Here is an 18,569-nt window from a genome sequence, read left to right on the forward strand (position 1 = left end):
ATATACAAACAGAGAAAAACACTCATGCCAGGTACAAACGCTCATGTAGTTAATTAGAGAAAACATGAGGGAGAAGAGAAAGACATTGGTGAGTAAAAAGTGCCAGGATTATTCACTATAAATCTTGCATTCCTCCCCAGCTCTCAGCAATTGTGAAAATCTTTGGGAGTGACAGCTTTTTTTGGTAAGAAAGCCTGATACCCAGGGGGTTAAATGCCTTTGTGACCTCTAAGCTTTGACTTTTGGTGATCTCTGAGCTGTCAGGTGCAAGGTAATGACCCAAGGAAAGTTGATGAGGGTGGGAAACTTCACTTATTCACTTTCTCTTTTATTCACTTCTGCCTGTGACTACAGTAAAGTTACTACAAGTGTATGTATAACAAGTAATAAATCATCTTGATTTATTTTTTAAAAGAGGTCTTATTCAATATCTGCCCTATCAAATCATCCCTATAGATCTCATTAACCATGAGTTACACCTTAATTGAATGTGCCCTTGTTAGAGTGTATAGAATTTTAAGTATTGATTAACAACATGTACGTAGAGTACAAACTACTATGTACTTTGCACCGCTTGCCACATCTACAGTTTCGCTCTCTCTATTGGCAGCAAGGTATTCATATGTGAGCAATGCAGGGAAATAGTCAGGCTGACAGAGAAAGTTTCAGAATTAGAGACAAGCATCCCAATTTTAATTGAGGACAGTAATAATATGAGGGATATAGGTATGGCTTTGGATGCGAATTGCTCAGGGAGTCCTGTACATTGTTTGTTTCTGGTTAAAGCACCTTTGCAGCAGTGCAACTGGGTGACTGTGATGCAGCATAGTCACGGGTCAAAACATTGCTCGTCTGTTCCGATCAAAACATTAAACTGGTTCTCCCCACTCAGTGATGCAACCACTGAGAAACCTAATGAAAGTGCTCTAGTTATTGCTGATTCTATTGTACGGAGCGTGAAAAGAGACACCAGCCAACATAGTCCACTGTTTCTTGGGAGCAAGTGCGCCTGACATCTTGGAAAATATCAAAGTGCCGGCTATTGCTAAAAGTAATTTCCCTGCTTACCATGGTGATGATATAAATAGAAACTGTCATCATTCGAAGGCTGGATGTATAAGTGGTGTACAATCTATTATTGGACTATAGTCCTCCATGTCCACTGCATTCTCAAAATTCTTGCAATTTGATAATACCATGAATATCAAAATCAACTGTGGGCAGCAGATCCTTTTCCTACTTAGCTCCCTAACTCTGAAATAACCTACCTAACATTGTTCGGGAGGCAGACACTCTGTCAGTTTGAATAATGAACTGCCCTTTTGCGTTATTGACACACTATTTTCCTATATAATGCTGTTCAGTTGCTTTTTTACAATCTATATTGTATATATATAAATAAAGGTGATTCGACTTGACTATTGTAAAACAGCTGTCAAAGTTTAAACGTTTCGCTGTATACTTCCATCTCAATCATTTTGACATTTAGAAGCACTGTGTGTGAGGCAGACCATCCTAAAAATGCGACTTTTAATTTTTCTTTTTTCGTCATTCTAACAACAAACAGAACAATGTATAACGTGTAAAGGAGTGCAGCAGAGCAGTGCAAGAATTAAAAAAAATTGTATGGAATGTACAGTACAGCAACTAATGTCATTAACATGATATTTATCTGCTTCAGATAAAACTGAACTGCTTTTAGCACCACTCACTGGACGTTTTAGTTTTTTGCAAAAGCATCAGAAAAGTAGCAAAGCAATATAATTTTGCTGAAATGCCATTACATGTATTTTTTCCCAACAAGTTTAAATGAAGAGTTAACTTGATATCAGTAAGTACAAGTATCCTAAATTACATCCTAAAAAACATTAATCATTATGCGTCTGTTGTTTTGACCGATAACTTCAATCATCAACATGCAGTGGTAAACAGATATGGGAAATGTCTATATCTCAGAGATTTTTTTTTCTCCCCCCTGGATAACATTACTGACATGCAAGCAGGTTAAATTGGCAGCTATCTGAAATTGACTTTCTGCACCTTCAGTTCAAAAGTGAAAATTAATTTTAAAAATATATAGGCAGTTTACTAATCAGTTCATTTGATTTCCTACAAGCTCTTGTTTTTCTTTGATCAAGTACACACATTTAGTCTGTTTAATGTCTCTCTTAGACAGGCGCTTCATGGCCACTCTATGTTCTAGATTTTGTGTGTTACAAGAGGCAGCTGGACAATAGGAAGCACACTCTAAAGTGTACTTCCTGTTTTCATGAAACAAAAAACAACAACCAAAATACAGAGCAGAAGATAGTTTCTGAAGAAAGGAAAGAAGAAGAAGGCTCAAAAATCAATCAATACTATGCTTTTAGTAGCGCAGGACCACGAAACACTACATTACATTCACATCAGTATGTACAATACCCTATGCACATGGTGCCAGACAGATATTTGAATATAACTAGAAGGAAAAGAGCAGTTTTACTTAATGTAAAGTATTATTATAATGATATCATGATAGCATTTTGTTAAAAAGGTCTTTATTCCAGGTGCGGAAATCTGCAACAACATGTTGAAACTTTTGCCCATCACATTCCTACTAAAGTGGCCTCAGACCTCATAAGAACTGTTTTATGATGGTATACAAACAAAGACAGACAAAGTTAGCAACATTCCCCTAGTGATTAGAATCGGCTGGCAGACCATGGAGATTACAGTAACACTCATACACATGTACACAAAATCATAAACAGACAGCTATCAAAATAGTTTCAATTGAAATAAAATGTATGTAGAGAAACCTCTTGACTACCAAAAAGATTATCACAAACAATAAGGCACAGAAAAAGAAACAAAACAATCTACCTAATTCTACATGCACACACACGTGCAAAATTGGCCAGATATCTTTCCTTTTCCTTCATTCACAGTAAATTAACTTATGACTCATGGCTTTTCCTTGTCTCTTCTTTTCTTCCCGTTATAGTGCTGGGATAAGGGCACAACAGTCTGGACAGGGGGATTTCCAATCCGATGCTAACATGCAAACACATGTGGTGAAGCACTACACAATAAAGAGGTGATGACTTCAGATTTGTCTGCGAAATACATCAGGCAGTGATTACAACTGATATGCTATGTCCCTGTTTTGTGGTGAAGTGTGGATTTTTTATTTATTTATTTTGACTACCAGCATCAATATATGTAAGCAATGAGGTATGAGACGCCATGCTGTATTAAGGAAAAGAGGGGAGACCTAAGTTCTTTTATATTACTTTAGTCTTATTAGTCTTCATTTATTTACCCTGTTGACGATTAAAAGTGAAGTTGCAAAAACAAATAATTTTTAAAACAACCCCCATTTGCCATTGGTTGGACAAACAGATAGTCCTGCCCCAAAGTCATTCCATTGGTAGAGTTAAGTTTCTCACATAGACATCAATATTTTGATAGCACTACAGTGTTTACACTTTTTGGAAAAGCTGGGATAGGAAAAAGTAATTTAAGTTAAAAAAGAAAAAAAAAACACTTCACCCTTAACCTACTTATGTTTAGTTACTGTAAAAGTGGATGGTTAATATTGCCTTGTACTTGCTAAATGTCTGCTTACTCCAGTTGCCAGGTTACTTTCCATACCTTTGAAATCACACCCAAGTGTATGTATGTATATGTAAGCATTCCTTCAGTCAGTCCCTCTACAGATGTAGTATTACAGGAAAGCTTGCCATGCTAAATGGAAAGGAAAGGAGGAAGGGAGAGAAAGACTGCTGTCCAATTGATCCAGCACTCGTCTGTTTGGGTAGGGTATTGCTCCGCTCTAAACTGAGTTGGGGAATGTGAACAGCGATATTACTCATTACACATGATATCTTAAAATGACTAATTATTGTGACCAATTACCAGGCTAATTTACCAATTATCCATGTGAGCAATCTATAAGCTGAGAAGATCAATAGTCACTCTCAACTGCAAAAGATAGATGTCTCAAGCAGTCTTTCTCTTCTGCTTTCTCTCTTGCCTGTTCTCTCCGGGCCATGAACCAATCAGTGAGCTAAGTGCAACTATGGCAAATAAAACTTGGTGCTGTCTAATGGATCTAGAGCCAATGAAATGGCTTGGAGAATTTAATGCATAGTTTGTTGTCTGGAGACCAGCCTGCCTTTAAAGGAATAGGTCACTCAAAAATAAAAATAAAAATTCTACCATTATTTACTCACCCTCATAAAGAATTCCAAACCTATATATCTTTTTTATGGGGAACATGGAAACTAAAAATAAATAAAAAAAATATGTCATTGACTTCAGTGACATTGATTGGCTCTTTTGGAATCAGAATGTGAATGCGCATTACAAAGCTTCAGTGAAAAATTACTTCTGTTCTGTCTGTTTAAAAAAAAAATGCAATATTGTATCACTTCAGCACACTAGAAATATGACACACAAGTTGTATGGACTGTTTATGTGAAGCTGTACAGGTAAAAGAATTGTGGATGCAGAAGGTGCTCATGTGTCCGTAAGAGGGTGAAATGGTGAACTTCTGCTATCCGTTATCAACTATCAGGATGAACTCCCAGAGCTATCAGCCTCCGCTTGAACAAAGGTGATGGGTCAGTGTGTACAAATCGTTATTGCACTTTATCTTACATGAGCAAAGAAAAGTACCCATTTTAGGGCCACTGTAAATGAGTAGATGCTGCCTGATACTCATCAGCTCTGACTAATGGGGTGGTTATTCCTAAAAAGGTTGTGATGGAGCAGAGTACTCGATTTGTATCTTGGCTTATGATTAACTGAATCATCTGCACACCTTTGTTCTATAATCACTATAGGCTTATGGTTCCATTGAGATGCTTGAACACAAGAGTATTGTGAAGGGTGGCAACTAATGATGGGTGTGACCAGGACTTTATGATCCCACACGTCTTTCTGGCATCAAAGATGTACCTTGATCATCAACCATCCCGGGAGCCTTATTGATGTTTGCAAAGAACAAGTAGAGGCCACTACATTGAGGACATGATGTCAGACACAATCCTTTACAACTTTATTGTAAAATCATGCAGATCCCACACCTTCAACAGGGACGCAGTGCAACTTCATGTGTTCTTCCATATTACAGGACCTTCAGATATTCACAGAATTGCACAAATTTGGCAGTCCTGGCAGGTCCAGATGGACTTTTTGTGCATTATGAGGAATAGATTTTAACATGTTAAACGTTAAATGAAGAGTTAACTGAGAGTATTACATACTCATTGACAGTAATTAACTGTAATAACCAATTGTGTGGGAGATGGTAGGTCATGTGGAACTTTGTGAATGATGAGAGTTCCAATTCTGCAGGTTTCTGTGGAATTCTGCATGTACAGATTCTGTGTAGGCCTGCTTATTGGTGGCCAGCCAACAGAAGGCGGAACAGCTGTATCACACCACCTGATAAAAAAGTGGGTCAAACTTGCTCTGCAGCAGAGACCCCTGCAAAGGTAGACTTTGGGGAGCAGCTCTCTCTGATCCAAGGCAGCAACTAGAACAACTAATGAACCACTTATCTGATTTCTTTTCAGATGTCTGTTTGCCTTGTGGACCAATATAGTCCATAGTCAGAAAGCAGTACTGTCATATAACAACCAGCTACAATGAAGCTTTCCAACTGGCTTCTGGAGAAGAAAGTGCAAAAGACAGCAGCTAGATGTGATTGGGGAATCCCAGAGCTTTATGGTCACTGTTCCAAGTTCAGCTGGAACCTTCCAGTTCTGTAAAGACTTTCAGTCAAACTGAGAGAGGTCTCTCATAGCCCATGCCCCAAGTGGATAAACTGGTGTTCTAACAACTTAAGCATTGAATATTTCAACCCTATTCCAAAGGTTGCTTACAAGTACCCTTATCACATCTGGTTTCAACATCCAAAGGGTTCTTTTAAAGCAACTATTAGCCTTAATTAGGCTTTATGTTGGACCGCAGTCTCTTACCCTGAAGCCATCAGAAAGATTATTTCATGAGGCAACCCAGTCTGTTCACACTCTAACTGTATTCCACACCACATTAAGATGTCAGCTCAAATCATATATCAAGTCCTCAATGCTAATGTCATTGAATGAAAATACATTTAACAATGAGTGACACTGATGTGTGTGAAGATAACTGTATGCCTGGTTTATCATACAGATTTAATCAAAGAAATCTAATGCTCTTTAAATAATGTCATCTTCTACACTCCACAGCTGTCCAAAAATGAAATACTAACATATTACACGTTGGGCACATACGGTTGTGGTGATGGATTATGTTAGTACTCCAGGGAGCTCAATCATGTTTTTAAATGCTAATGAACTATCAGGCTTATGGACTATCAGACTATCAGGATTTTTTAGTGTAAAGTTGCATCCCCCTTCACTACATAATTAAAGCTAAAACAGTTGAGTGCATGAAGTGTCCAACATTCCACGTTTGAAGTTTATTTATTTATTATTATTATTCATTTGTATTTATTTATCGGTTAAGTGCATCATCTGGGTATTTAAAGTTTACAGTGTGAACACATTACTTGCACTATTCACAGAATAGTGAATAAGTACAAATGGGACACACCTTAAGTTTATATGTGCACTAAAGTGTGACCTTATTTCCTTAAGAAATTTAAAATCACAAAAGTGAACGTATCCCAATCAGAACCTTGCAAAAGACAAAACTTTAATCTAAAAAAAAAGAAGAATTGTGTCACATTATTAACTATACACCACAGTAGTTGCTAGCATGCATATTGGCTGTTTATTAATAATTATAAAGCACATATTCAACATTTCTTAATCCTACCCAATGCCTACACATAATTACAACAACTACCTCACTTACTATCAACAAGCAGCAAATTAGGAGTTTACTGAGGGAAAACTCTTAAAAAGTTAATTGTGTATACCTTTTCCATTATCTAGAGTTACCAGAATTTCTTTCATGATCATGTTGGATTACACATCCTCTTTCAGTTATTGTATGGTTGTGAGTGTGTGTAAGGGAACACTTTGGACAGTAATTCCCACAAGATAAGTGGGTGTGTTTGCACCCAGTGCTAAGCTTTAATCTTATCAACACATCAGATCTGCTGTAAAGTGTCAACACACAACATCTCCTTCTTTCAGGGTTTTTTTTTTATTTTTTTTATTTTTTTTTACATATATCAAATCAAACAACCTTTGGGTTGACACTATGGCAACAGAAAACAGACATTTCTGTGCATATAAATAGTTATTGTATGACCAAGGCAGTTATTGAGGCCAGACATGTAAACCATCTTTGCTTAATACAGAGCTAATTTTTATATTAATATTTTCTTTGAATAATATGCACTTTTCAAGACTGTTATGAATCACAAGCAATCTTTCATTTTTACTGGGATTTAAACTAAAATGTTCCTACTAAAATTCAATACAAAAACTTTGTGTTTATAGTTGTTTGATTTGCCAAATCTTCTGATGTTGATAACATGCTGTAATAAATTAGGAAATGCAAGGTTGGCCCATGTTTGTGTCTCAGATTGCCATGTTTTTTTTGTTTTTGTTTTTTTACTCAAGCAATGCTGTATTCTGCTTAGATATAATAATGATGTCTATACAGTGTTTACTTCATTTGGAGAGAAAACTATATCCACAAAAGAGAGAAACAACAGGTTCTGCAAATTTTGGGGGGTTCTATGTCAAGAATGAACCCTTGAATGTTGAGAATGTGGCTTTTGAAACTGCAGTCTTGTTTGGCCTGTGTCTGGTGTGATACAATTTGAGGTGAAGGGAAAAAGCATGATGGAATTAGGAGTGAGCTCTCTAACAAAGCTGAAACCTTGGCCTAAACGTCACCACTGAAGTATTTGCAATAATCTTGTTTAGTGTATTTACAGCTTTGACATGTCTCCTACACAACATCAAAACATTCAAGTTGTGTAGAGGAGATGGGGAGTGAAATGGCCTTATTTGTTAATATTCAAATTAAGTTTTTTATGTAGAAATGTCAGCTGTTTTTTTATCGTTTTGTCTAACCAGAGGTTTCTTAGATGTTCATGGGCTTTATAAAAGAGTAATTTCTATGTCTAGCTGTAAATTGGTTTGTAAAAGGTGAAAGTGAAAAGTGATGTGACATTCAGCCAAGTATGGTGACCCATACTCATAATTCGTGCTCTGTGTTAACCCATCCAAAGTGCACACACACAGCAGTGAACACACACAAATACACACACATACACCGTGAACACACACACACACACACACACACACACACACACACACACACACACACAGTGAACACACACCCGGAGCAGTGGTAAGCAGGTAAGCATGATGGTAAGCATGACCCTTAATCTATGTGTATTTCACTTGACAGTGCAGTGCATTTAAAGGTACTGATTATTTAAAGAGCTGATTAAACCTTAAAGCCTTTAAATCAAAGCTATCTGTCTAACGAAAACACAAGAGAAAATTGAAGGAAGATAATAATGATAACATGATTAGATTGCATAAAAAAATAACATAATCCAAACATGAATCTAAAATGCGGGCATCATATTACTCATAATATCAACATGACTGCATTATGCATTATTGGATAACTTATGGTTACATTTTATTTTGATAGTCCATTTTAGATATATTACTATAGGGTGACCATATGAGCCAATTTCCCAGGACGCGTCCTTGCCAGGATTTTTATATTGCCTAAAATATCCAGATTTTGGCTATTTGTGCCTTGAAGATCGATTATTGTATGACATTCATAAGAGCTATAGAGAGCAGAGCAGACGGCTCCTTATGCATTCAAATCACTGTCTTGGTACTTTGGTGTCATACAATGATCGGTGCACAGTGACGCTTCAAGTTGAATGAACGAACAAACACCTGACATGTAAGTGTATTTGCATTTGTGATAGGATGAATGAGGTAAGTGGCTGTGATTGACACATGTGAGCACCAATCAGCAGCGAGTGCTGAGTATTTTAGGACGTGTTTGGTTTAGCCTGGGATGCGTCACGTCCGGATCCTCCCCTTTTTGTGTTGATGGTGGCTTCAGGTATGAGCTGCTGACAGGTAGCATTCGCTTACCTTTAATGACAAACACTGATACTTATGATTTTGTTTGTTGCACCCCAGCCTGTCTGTTTTATTAGTGTTTTCATCTGTTGCTGTGGACTGTATGATTGCCCTTTTTTAGGTAAGCGAAAGCTGTTTTATGGTTAACGGTCTTGCTAAGGGGTGGGTGGTTTTGATGAATGTGCAGTCCCTGTACTTCAGCTTTGCAGCGGGGTATTTGAACTCTGCGTGTCCAGCCTGCGAAATGATAGTAAGCTCATCTACTCTCGTTGTGCTCATTTGGTAAGTCAATGTGTTTGGTAAAGGGGAATTCCAGCGGTTGATGTGTAACTATTAGTAACGCTGTTTTTGTCATCCGTATTTGCCGCAGGATTCTCCCTCTTTTGTCCTGGTGATTATCACTTCCATTACCACTACCTAGGAAGACTGCTGCTGTCGTTATAGTTGTTCATGTTGATTGTTAATTCTCTTCAGATAACTCGGGGTGGATGAATCTTCAGCTCACGTGACCATACTTTGTTATGGACTGCGGCCTCCTCTGAGCCCCTTTCTCCTTTCGTGAACTGTGTGGGCTTGGGTTTGAATACTTGTATTGCTGAGCCCTTACTGTAGTGGCTTTTACCCACATTGTTATGATTGAGTTGTAATTCCATATGACTGGTTTCTGTATGTATTTTCGTTTATGAGGTTTGTTTATTTTGTTTTTGATTTCCTTTCAGGAGCTGGGGTTCCACGGGTGGAGGATCTTTTGTGGTGATGCTGCTTCACGTTTGCCGTGTGACACTTTTTGAAGTGTGTGCGTGTGTGATCTGAGTTCACGGTGTGGTGTGTAGAAGTGTGCTTTTGGATAACTAGTGCTGGTGATCACTCCGGTGGGTAACCTCAGCCCTGTAAGTTAGTGTATTTTGTTTCTTGTTTTTTTTTTTTTTTTGTTTATGGTGAGAGTATAAACTGATTTTGTGTAATGTTTTGTTTATTTCTGGTGTAAAGTTGTTTTATTTCAATTAATTTAGTATTATTTGATTATTTTCTTTAATGTGAATTTGTTACAATTTTGTTTTGTGTATTTTTTTTTCATGGTCATTGGAGGGAGTTGCTGCCAGAGAATGCACCCCATGACCAGACCATTTTAAATGCCTTTTCTATTTTAAAATTCAGTGTTTCAATAAACGTTTTGTATTTTTGATATCCACGTTTCCTGCCTACCTTAATTTATGAGCATCGGACCTGTGTGACCTAATAACAAACTTTGGGGTTATTTTTATATCCCGGGTGACCCGGGTGGCGTAGTCGACAAACTCAAATGTGTGTTTAACCTGTACCGCCCCCCCCCCCCTCCGCCACGCCATTGCTTTGATCATTCTCTGTAGATCTGACCTTCTCACACGATACGATTGGTTGATTATGTAACATACCTGCATGTTATTGGTCAAACTACTTTGGATGTTTTAGGCAATATAGAAATCCTGGCAAGGACGCGTCCTGGGACAATGGCTCATATGGTCACCCTATGGTTCTGGCTTATCTGAAGGAAATCACTGGACCCTTACTGGACACCCTGCAGTTTTCTTTACCGAGCAAACAGGTCCGTGGATGATGCAATCAACATGGGATTGCACTTCAGCCTGCAACATCCGGACAAAACAGGGACTTATGTGAGGATCCTGTTTATGGACTTTAGTTCGGCTTTCAACACCATCATCCCAACAGCCCTCCAGACCAAACGGACCCAGCTCTCTGTTCCTATCTCCATCTGTCAGTGGATCACCAGCTTTCTGACAGATAGGCAACAGTTAGTGAGACTGGGGAAATTCATGTCAAACAGCTTCTCCAACAACACTGGTGCCCCTCAGGGATGTGTTCTCTCCCCACTGCTCTTCTCCCTGTACACCAACGACTGGACCTCTAAAGATCCCTCTGTCAAGCTCCTGAAGTTTGCAGACGACACTACAGTCATCGGCCTCATCCAGGACGGTGACAAGTCTGTTTACAGACAAGAGCTTGAGAAGCAGGCTGTCTGGTGCAGTCTTAACAACCTGGAGCTGAACATGCTCAAAACAGTGATGATCGTGGACTTTAGGAGAAACCACCCTGCACTCCCCCCACTCACCATCATGAACAGCACTGTGACAGCAGTGGAGTCATTCAGGTTCCTGGGCACCATCATCTCTCAGGACCTGAATGGGACAATCACATTGACTCAACAAAGGTTGTACTTCCTTCGCCAGCTGACGAAGTTTAACCTGCCACAGGAGCTGCTGAAACAGTTCTACTCAGCCGTCATCGAGTCTGTCCTGTGTACTTCAATAACTGTCTGGTTTGGTTCAGCTACAAAATCAGACATCAGAAGATGGTTCGGACTGCTGAAAGGATTATTAGTGCTCCCCTGTCCACCCTTCAAGAACTGTATATATCCAGAGTGAGAAAAAGGGCTCAGAAAATCACTCTGGATCCATCACATCCAAGTTACCCCATCTTTGAACTTCTGCCATCTGGCCGGTGCTTCAGAGCCGCAAATACCAGGACAGTCAGACACTAGAACAGTTTCTTCCCACAGGCAATCTGCCTCATGAACAGTTAAATGTTCCCCACTTATGCTTATGCAATAAAAATGTGCAATATACTTATATTTATTTGTTACCCCTCCATCCTAGTACATCCCTGCATCTTACACAATCCTATACCATTATCATTTATAGCACAATTGTTTATACACTTATTTATTTGCCTCATTTTTGTTGTTGTTGTTGTCTCTGTGTACTGGAAGCTTATGTCACTAAAACAAATTCCTTGTATGCGCAAGCATACTTGGCAATAAAGCTCATTCTGATTCTGATTCTATATTGCTATCTATAACCAATAATAACCATTTTACAAAATGCTTTCTTTTTCTGGATAAATCACTTAGTATTTCAGATTGAGCTATTGAGTCTACTGTTTGTTAGGAACAAATATTCACATACTGCATGCAGTGTGTATGCACAAAAAAAGTGAATTACATTAAAACAACATATCACTCTCTCTGAAAATAGAAGAGAAGGAAAATAGACGTAATTACCCGAGACTAATGTGGCTAATGGAATAAACTTCTGAAATTAAATGACATTTCTTTTTTTCAGCAGTTATGCACTGTGTGTTTTGGAACACTAAAGGACTTTCACACTTTTTTTTCAGGGTAAGCACAAATGCGTGTGTGTGTGTGTGCCCAGACTCAGAATCCCAGACTCTGTCTGTCTCTGCGGGAAAGTGTGAGTGTGTTCAAAGATAAAATGATGCAAAAAGACAAGTATGAGAGTGATATCACCTGAGGGCTTCCCTATCTGTGTTTGGATTGAATACATGATTGTCTCTCACACTTTTCAGACACACTCATTGGAGATTTGCGTGGCAAGTTGCTGTCTCTTCAGTTTCTGTTTACACAGATTCAGTAGAGAGGGCTGTATGCATGTCTGTCCTTAAACAGATCACAAATATTACAAGAATAACACACTCATGCAAAGAAACATCAGTCTGTCAACCATGCAGACTACAGAGCAATCACTTCCAAATGTATGAAATTCATACAGTCCTTCAATGAAAAATATTACTTTTCTACTTGATTCCATATGTCACTCGTTAAACCCATGATAATGTCCAAAGACAACTGAGGTTCAAAACATTACCAAAGGGATATTTCAGTGGTCTGTGGATAAACGTTGATGCAGCATTTTTCTGTGTGACATCGGCCTGCTTTATGAGAGGCAGGATTTATTTTTGCAACTCTCTGCAACTGTCTGCTTTCATTCATCCACATCTTTCAGAGCACACACAAGCTTATCAGCTGTTCTTAAACAGGATGGTACATAAATCCCTGTCCAGCCTTCAAGGTCTTGGCCTTGTTGAAGCTACATCAATTAAAATATAAAATTTGGACATCTGTGTTGATTTGATATCCAATTAATAGTAAATTGCTTTTTATAAATCATCATCATCAACATCGTCATCGTCAACAATTAATTCTAGTTATAAACATTAAATACAAATTATGAAATTCACAAAACACACACACACACACACACAGACATTCATACTGTACATACATAGGTAGATACAAATATACACTCAGCAGCCACTTTATTAGGTACACCTGTTCAATTGCTTGGTAACACAAATTGCTAATCAGCCAATCACATGGAAGCAACTTAATGCATTTAGGCGAGCCTGTCCTCCAACAAAAAATGACCATATAGGTCGTTTGTCCAAGCATTTATTACGACCTATATTTACATTTTAAAGTTAAGCGCCCTCTAGCGGGCGTAAAAATAATGACAGTATCGCGTTGCGTCTGTCGTCATGAATTGACTTATAACGTCATTACCAATCAAAACGCAGGTTTATTTAAATGCAATGTGTGGGCGTTTTACACCGATCTCACAGTATTTCCTACATATTTTACTAGGTGTCTTATTCGTTCGAATGACCACACCTAACCCCACCCCTAAACCTAACCCTCACTGAAATCATGCTTAATTATGATTTATTGAGCATATACATTTTCGTGCACATCCATTCCCTGGGATCGAACCCATGATAGCATGATTACATATCAAGGTATAACGCAATAATCTACCATATGAGCTACACGAAATGCAAACCAGAGGGCAAATAAAAGAGTACAAATCATTAATATTAAAACGAACTTTTGCCGATAGGGGCGCAATTGTAGTACACGCTCTGATGGGTTGTATTTCAGGGATTTGGACAAACGACCTATACAAGCGTATTGGTTGGAGGACAGGTTGATTTAGGCATGTGGTGAAGAAGTTTTGCTGAAATTCAAACCTAGCATCTGAATGAGGAAGAAAGTGACTTTGAACATGGAATGGTTGTTGGTGCCAGACGGGCTGGTCTGAGTATTTCAAAAACCGCTAATCTACTACGATTTTCAGGCACAACCATCTCTAGGGTTTACAGAGAATGGTCCAAGAAAGAGGAAATATCCAGTGAGCGGCAGTTGTGCCTTGTCGATGTCAGAGGTCAGAGGAGAATGGGCAATCTTGTAAGAGATGATAGAAAGGCCACAGTAACTCAAATAACCACTCGTCATAACCAAGGTATGTAGAATACCATCTTTGAATGCACAACGCATTGACCGAAGCAGATGAGCTACAGCAGCAGAAGACCACACTGGTGCTGCTCCTGTCAGCTAAGAACAGGAAACGGAGGATACAATTCACACAGGCTCACCAAAATTGGACAATAGAAGATTGGAAAAACATTGCCTAGTCTGATGAGTCTCAATTTCTGCTGCGTCATTCAGATGGTAGGGTCAGAATTTGGCATAAAGTACATGAAAGTTTGGATCCATCCTGCTCAACGGTTTAGGCTGGTGGTGGTGGTGTAATGGTGTGGGGGATGTTTTCTTTGCACACTTTTGGCCCCTTAGTACCAACTGAGCATTGTTTAAACGCCAGAGGCTACCTGAGCATTGTTTCTGACCATGTCCATCCCTTTATGACCACCATGTACCCATCCTCTGATGGCTAATTCCAGCAGGATAATGCACCATGTCACATAGCTCACATTATCCCAGACTGGTTTCTTGAACATGACAATGGTTTCACTTTACTCAAATGGCCTCCACAGTCACCAGATCTCAATCCAATAGAGCATCTTTGAGATGTGGTGGAACGGGAGATTCACATAATGGATGTGCAGTCGACAAATCTGCAGCAACTGCGTGATGCTATCATGTCAATATGGACCAAAATCTCTGAGGAATGTTTCCATATATATATATATATATATATATATATGTATATGTATATGTATATATATATATATATATATATATATATATATATATATATATATATATATATATATATATATATAAATGACAAGAAAAAAAGAGTGTAGCAAAATGATATTAATGGAAATGTCAAAAAAAAAAAAAGGTTTAGCAAAATTATATTAATATTATTAAATAAATAAATAATGGGAGGGGAGGGCTTACACGGTTTCCACAATTTAATCAGCACAACTCTTTTCAACACTGATAATAATCAGAAATGTTCCTTGAGCAGAAAATCAGTATATTTAGACTGAATTCGGAAGGATCCCTTGTGACAAAACAAAAAATATACTTATTTGTATTTTTAGCCTAAATGTATTTTAAATACATGGCAAATATGTAGTGTACAGTGAACTTCGAATATAAATTTTGAAGGCTGAAGTAATGATGCAGAAATTTCAGCTTTTTCACAGCAATAAATTACATTTGAACAGATATAGATATACAGTAGGTAAAGTGGTTATTTTAAGTAGTACTATTTCAAAGTAATACAGTTTTACTTTAATTTTGATGAAATAAATATTTGTGAGTTTATTCTGCCCCAAAACCTTTGTTTCTGTGCTTCCTTCAGATTTTACGAATAACTGGCACACGGGCCACATGTCAGCTTCTTTTTTTCTGTTTACAGAGCATACAGTAGAGCTGTCACATAGACATGTGTGATTTTCTATTTCTGCTATTGCTGTTAGGATCATTTTATGTATGCTATACCAAACTAAAATCACTTACAGAAGTACGTTTTTAAATGCCTGGGTGAGGATGGGCAGAGACCTGAGAAATCCACAGATGCAATACAAACAATTGTCATAAACATCTCAGTTGTTTACTGCTGTTACCAAACAACTGTCTGACAACAAACACAATGCAAATTTACTATGTAAACAAATGCAAATGTAATTTGCACTGTTTTATTTTACAGTCATGGATAGAAAATCACTTAGCTGACTGCTCATTCCTTAGTATGTGGCGTAGGCACTGACGCTTAGGCTTGGTAACTAGAAATTTTCAGCTTTGAATGCTGAAAAGAACGAGGCTGAGAGCTTCATTATTGTGCCATTATTAACTACTACTTTATTACTATGTTACCACACTTTTGTAGACCGGTCTGGTTCATTTCTCACTCTAGAGATGTTTATTTTTAATTTTTTTATGACAATTAAGGGCCTTTATATTTGTGCTATTGAATATTCTTAATATTACATGGCTTCTGCAGGATGAACATAAATGCAAGACTTTTTAAAGAAAATTTAAGAAAATTTGAGGAACAAATGAAAGGAAACACAATACATTGATGTATTTTATTATTATTATTATTATTATTATTATTATTATTATTTAAATGTCTACACACTGAGTTGTTTTAGCAGGTAAAAAAAAACCTTTCTACAAGGGTTATTTAAGTATAACTGAGATATTATTATACTCTGTATTCATATTTTTAAATAGTTTTTATCATATATATATATATACATATATATATATATATATATATATATATATATATATCAGTTTAACTTTTACTGTTTTACTACATTTTGTTTAATTAATTATTATTATTAGTATTATGTTTTTGCTTTGAAAAACAACAAGACCAAAAATATAATAGATGTTTACAACTAATTAAAGGCCAAAAATGGAAAAACACTGAATGTTCTAATGATGTACAGTTGGTCTAAATTAAATAAAGATTATTTTCTGTTTGAAATATGACATTTCTTGTCAGTTTTGGTGAGATTTGCCCATACCTGTCTTCCTGGTGTCTATTTATAATCTCTCAGTACACTCAGATCTGTAAAAGAATAGACCTGCGGACATAGACACAGCTGTATGTTCAGTGTGTGTGTGTGTGTGTGTGTGTGTGTGCGCGTGTGAGTCGCTACCCCTCTGGGATCTTTGCATAATAAAATTCAGTAACTCAATTTGTTTGAATCTGAGCAGTCTTTTAATCGAGTTTTATGAAGAGGAGCAGAATTGAAACTGTATAAATACCATGTCACTTGTCATTTCATCCCGTACACACACACACACACACACACTGAAAGTCAGGCATCGTAAGGTCGTTGGTTTTGCTCAGGGTTGCAGTAACATTGCCTGCAGCATGGAAAACTGGCTGGCCGTCAGCATTGTTTATGGTTATAACAGAAATGGTAACCCCCCGGTTGAGTTCCTCTCCTCCCCCGTCTTCTCATGCACTCTGTGTATGGCATAATTATGGGCAGTCAAACAGTCATGACGGTGTGACAGCATCCTCGGCCCACAGGTGTTCAGCTGTCACTTCTGCCGTCCCAACAGAGCGTGGTGTTAACTGTCAACACTAGGTGCAACACATCATTCAGCATAAACACAAATATAAAAACCAGACCCAATGGAAATGTGATGACAGGTGAACTATATGAATGAGGTATGAACTAAATGAGGTCTGTTAAATTAGCATTGATGGTCATAACACTAAATTAAAATACGATGACCCCAGAAAACCTTCGGACATTTTGTTGCACTTAAAATGCATGAATGCCATTGCATTAGATAACACACTATCAAAGCAAATATAACAAGCACTTTTGGGGAATTTTTTGTTATAATATTTCTGGAATGCAGTGACCTGAAATTATTAAAAAATGTAAAAAATAAATAAATAATGAACCATTTGCTATATCCGTTGCTAAAAGGGTAACATTTTATTTTAAGGTGTCCTTATTACACGTATTACATGTACTTATTATTATAATTACAATTAATAATGCATAATTACATGCAAGTAACCCTAAACCAAACCCTAAGCCTAACGCTAACCATATAGGAAGTACATGTAGTTAATTAATATTACTCAGTACTTAAATGTATAACTACCCCGTAACAAGGACACCTTAAAATAAAGTGTAACCCTAAAAAGTATTCAGTAGGCTTTTTACCCTCATAATGGTGTAATTACAGTGTCTACCAGCATATTCAGATTGTATAAACTTGTGAGTAACAGTTCATTAGTCTCCTCAGATACAATCTCTCACTTTTGTTTTTGGTACAACAGTGAGCATGAAGAGAACCATTGGTGCCTCTGTGCAAGACCAATCTGATGTTGTACTGTCACAGCAATAATGCCCTCTAAGCAGTGTTCGAATTGAGTCAAAGCTCTTGGGGGGTCCCCCCCCCCCCCCAAAAAAAAACAACTAATAATATACATATTTGTATTTATTTATTTCATATAATAATATAATTTACTTTACTTTACTTGTGAATTTAATTTACTTTGTGTGTTTCATAACATGTTTTTGCAGCTGAGCATTTACTATGTAAAATTAAATAAAAATCTATGAAATAACAAGATGGCTCTTCTCTTCTTTCCCTTGTCCATATCTGAGAAAATAATGTAAGATGTAAGTTGTAATATTATATTTGTTGTCGTTACTGTGAATATATTTAAGAAAGCACTCCATGTTATTCATGCTACTTATTAAGGTTATTAATGGTGATATACTATGAACAGTGCACATGTAGGCATTTTATTTCATTAAAAAAACTAATTTATCTTGAATGTAGTTACATAACCCTTTCATATTTTCAAGCAGAAGTTGTCATAGTTGGGTAAACTTCTATAGTGGTGAATGAGAGTATATGTTTAAATATATGTTTTGTCACAATAGTGTTTCCACAAGAGGGAAAAATAGAAA

The sequence above is a fragment of the Carassius carassius genome, chromosome 46 (genome assembly GCF_963082965.1).
Source record: "Carassius carassius chromosome 46, fCarCar2.1, whole genome shotgun sequence".
Classification (NCBI taxonomy): domain Eukaryota; kingdom Metazoa; phylum Chordata; class Actinopteri; order Cypriniformes; family Cyprinidae; genus Carassius; species Carassius carassius.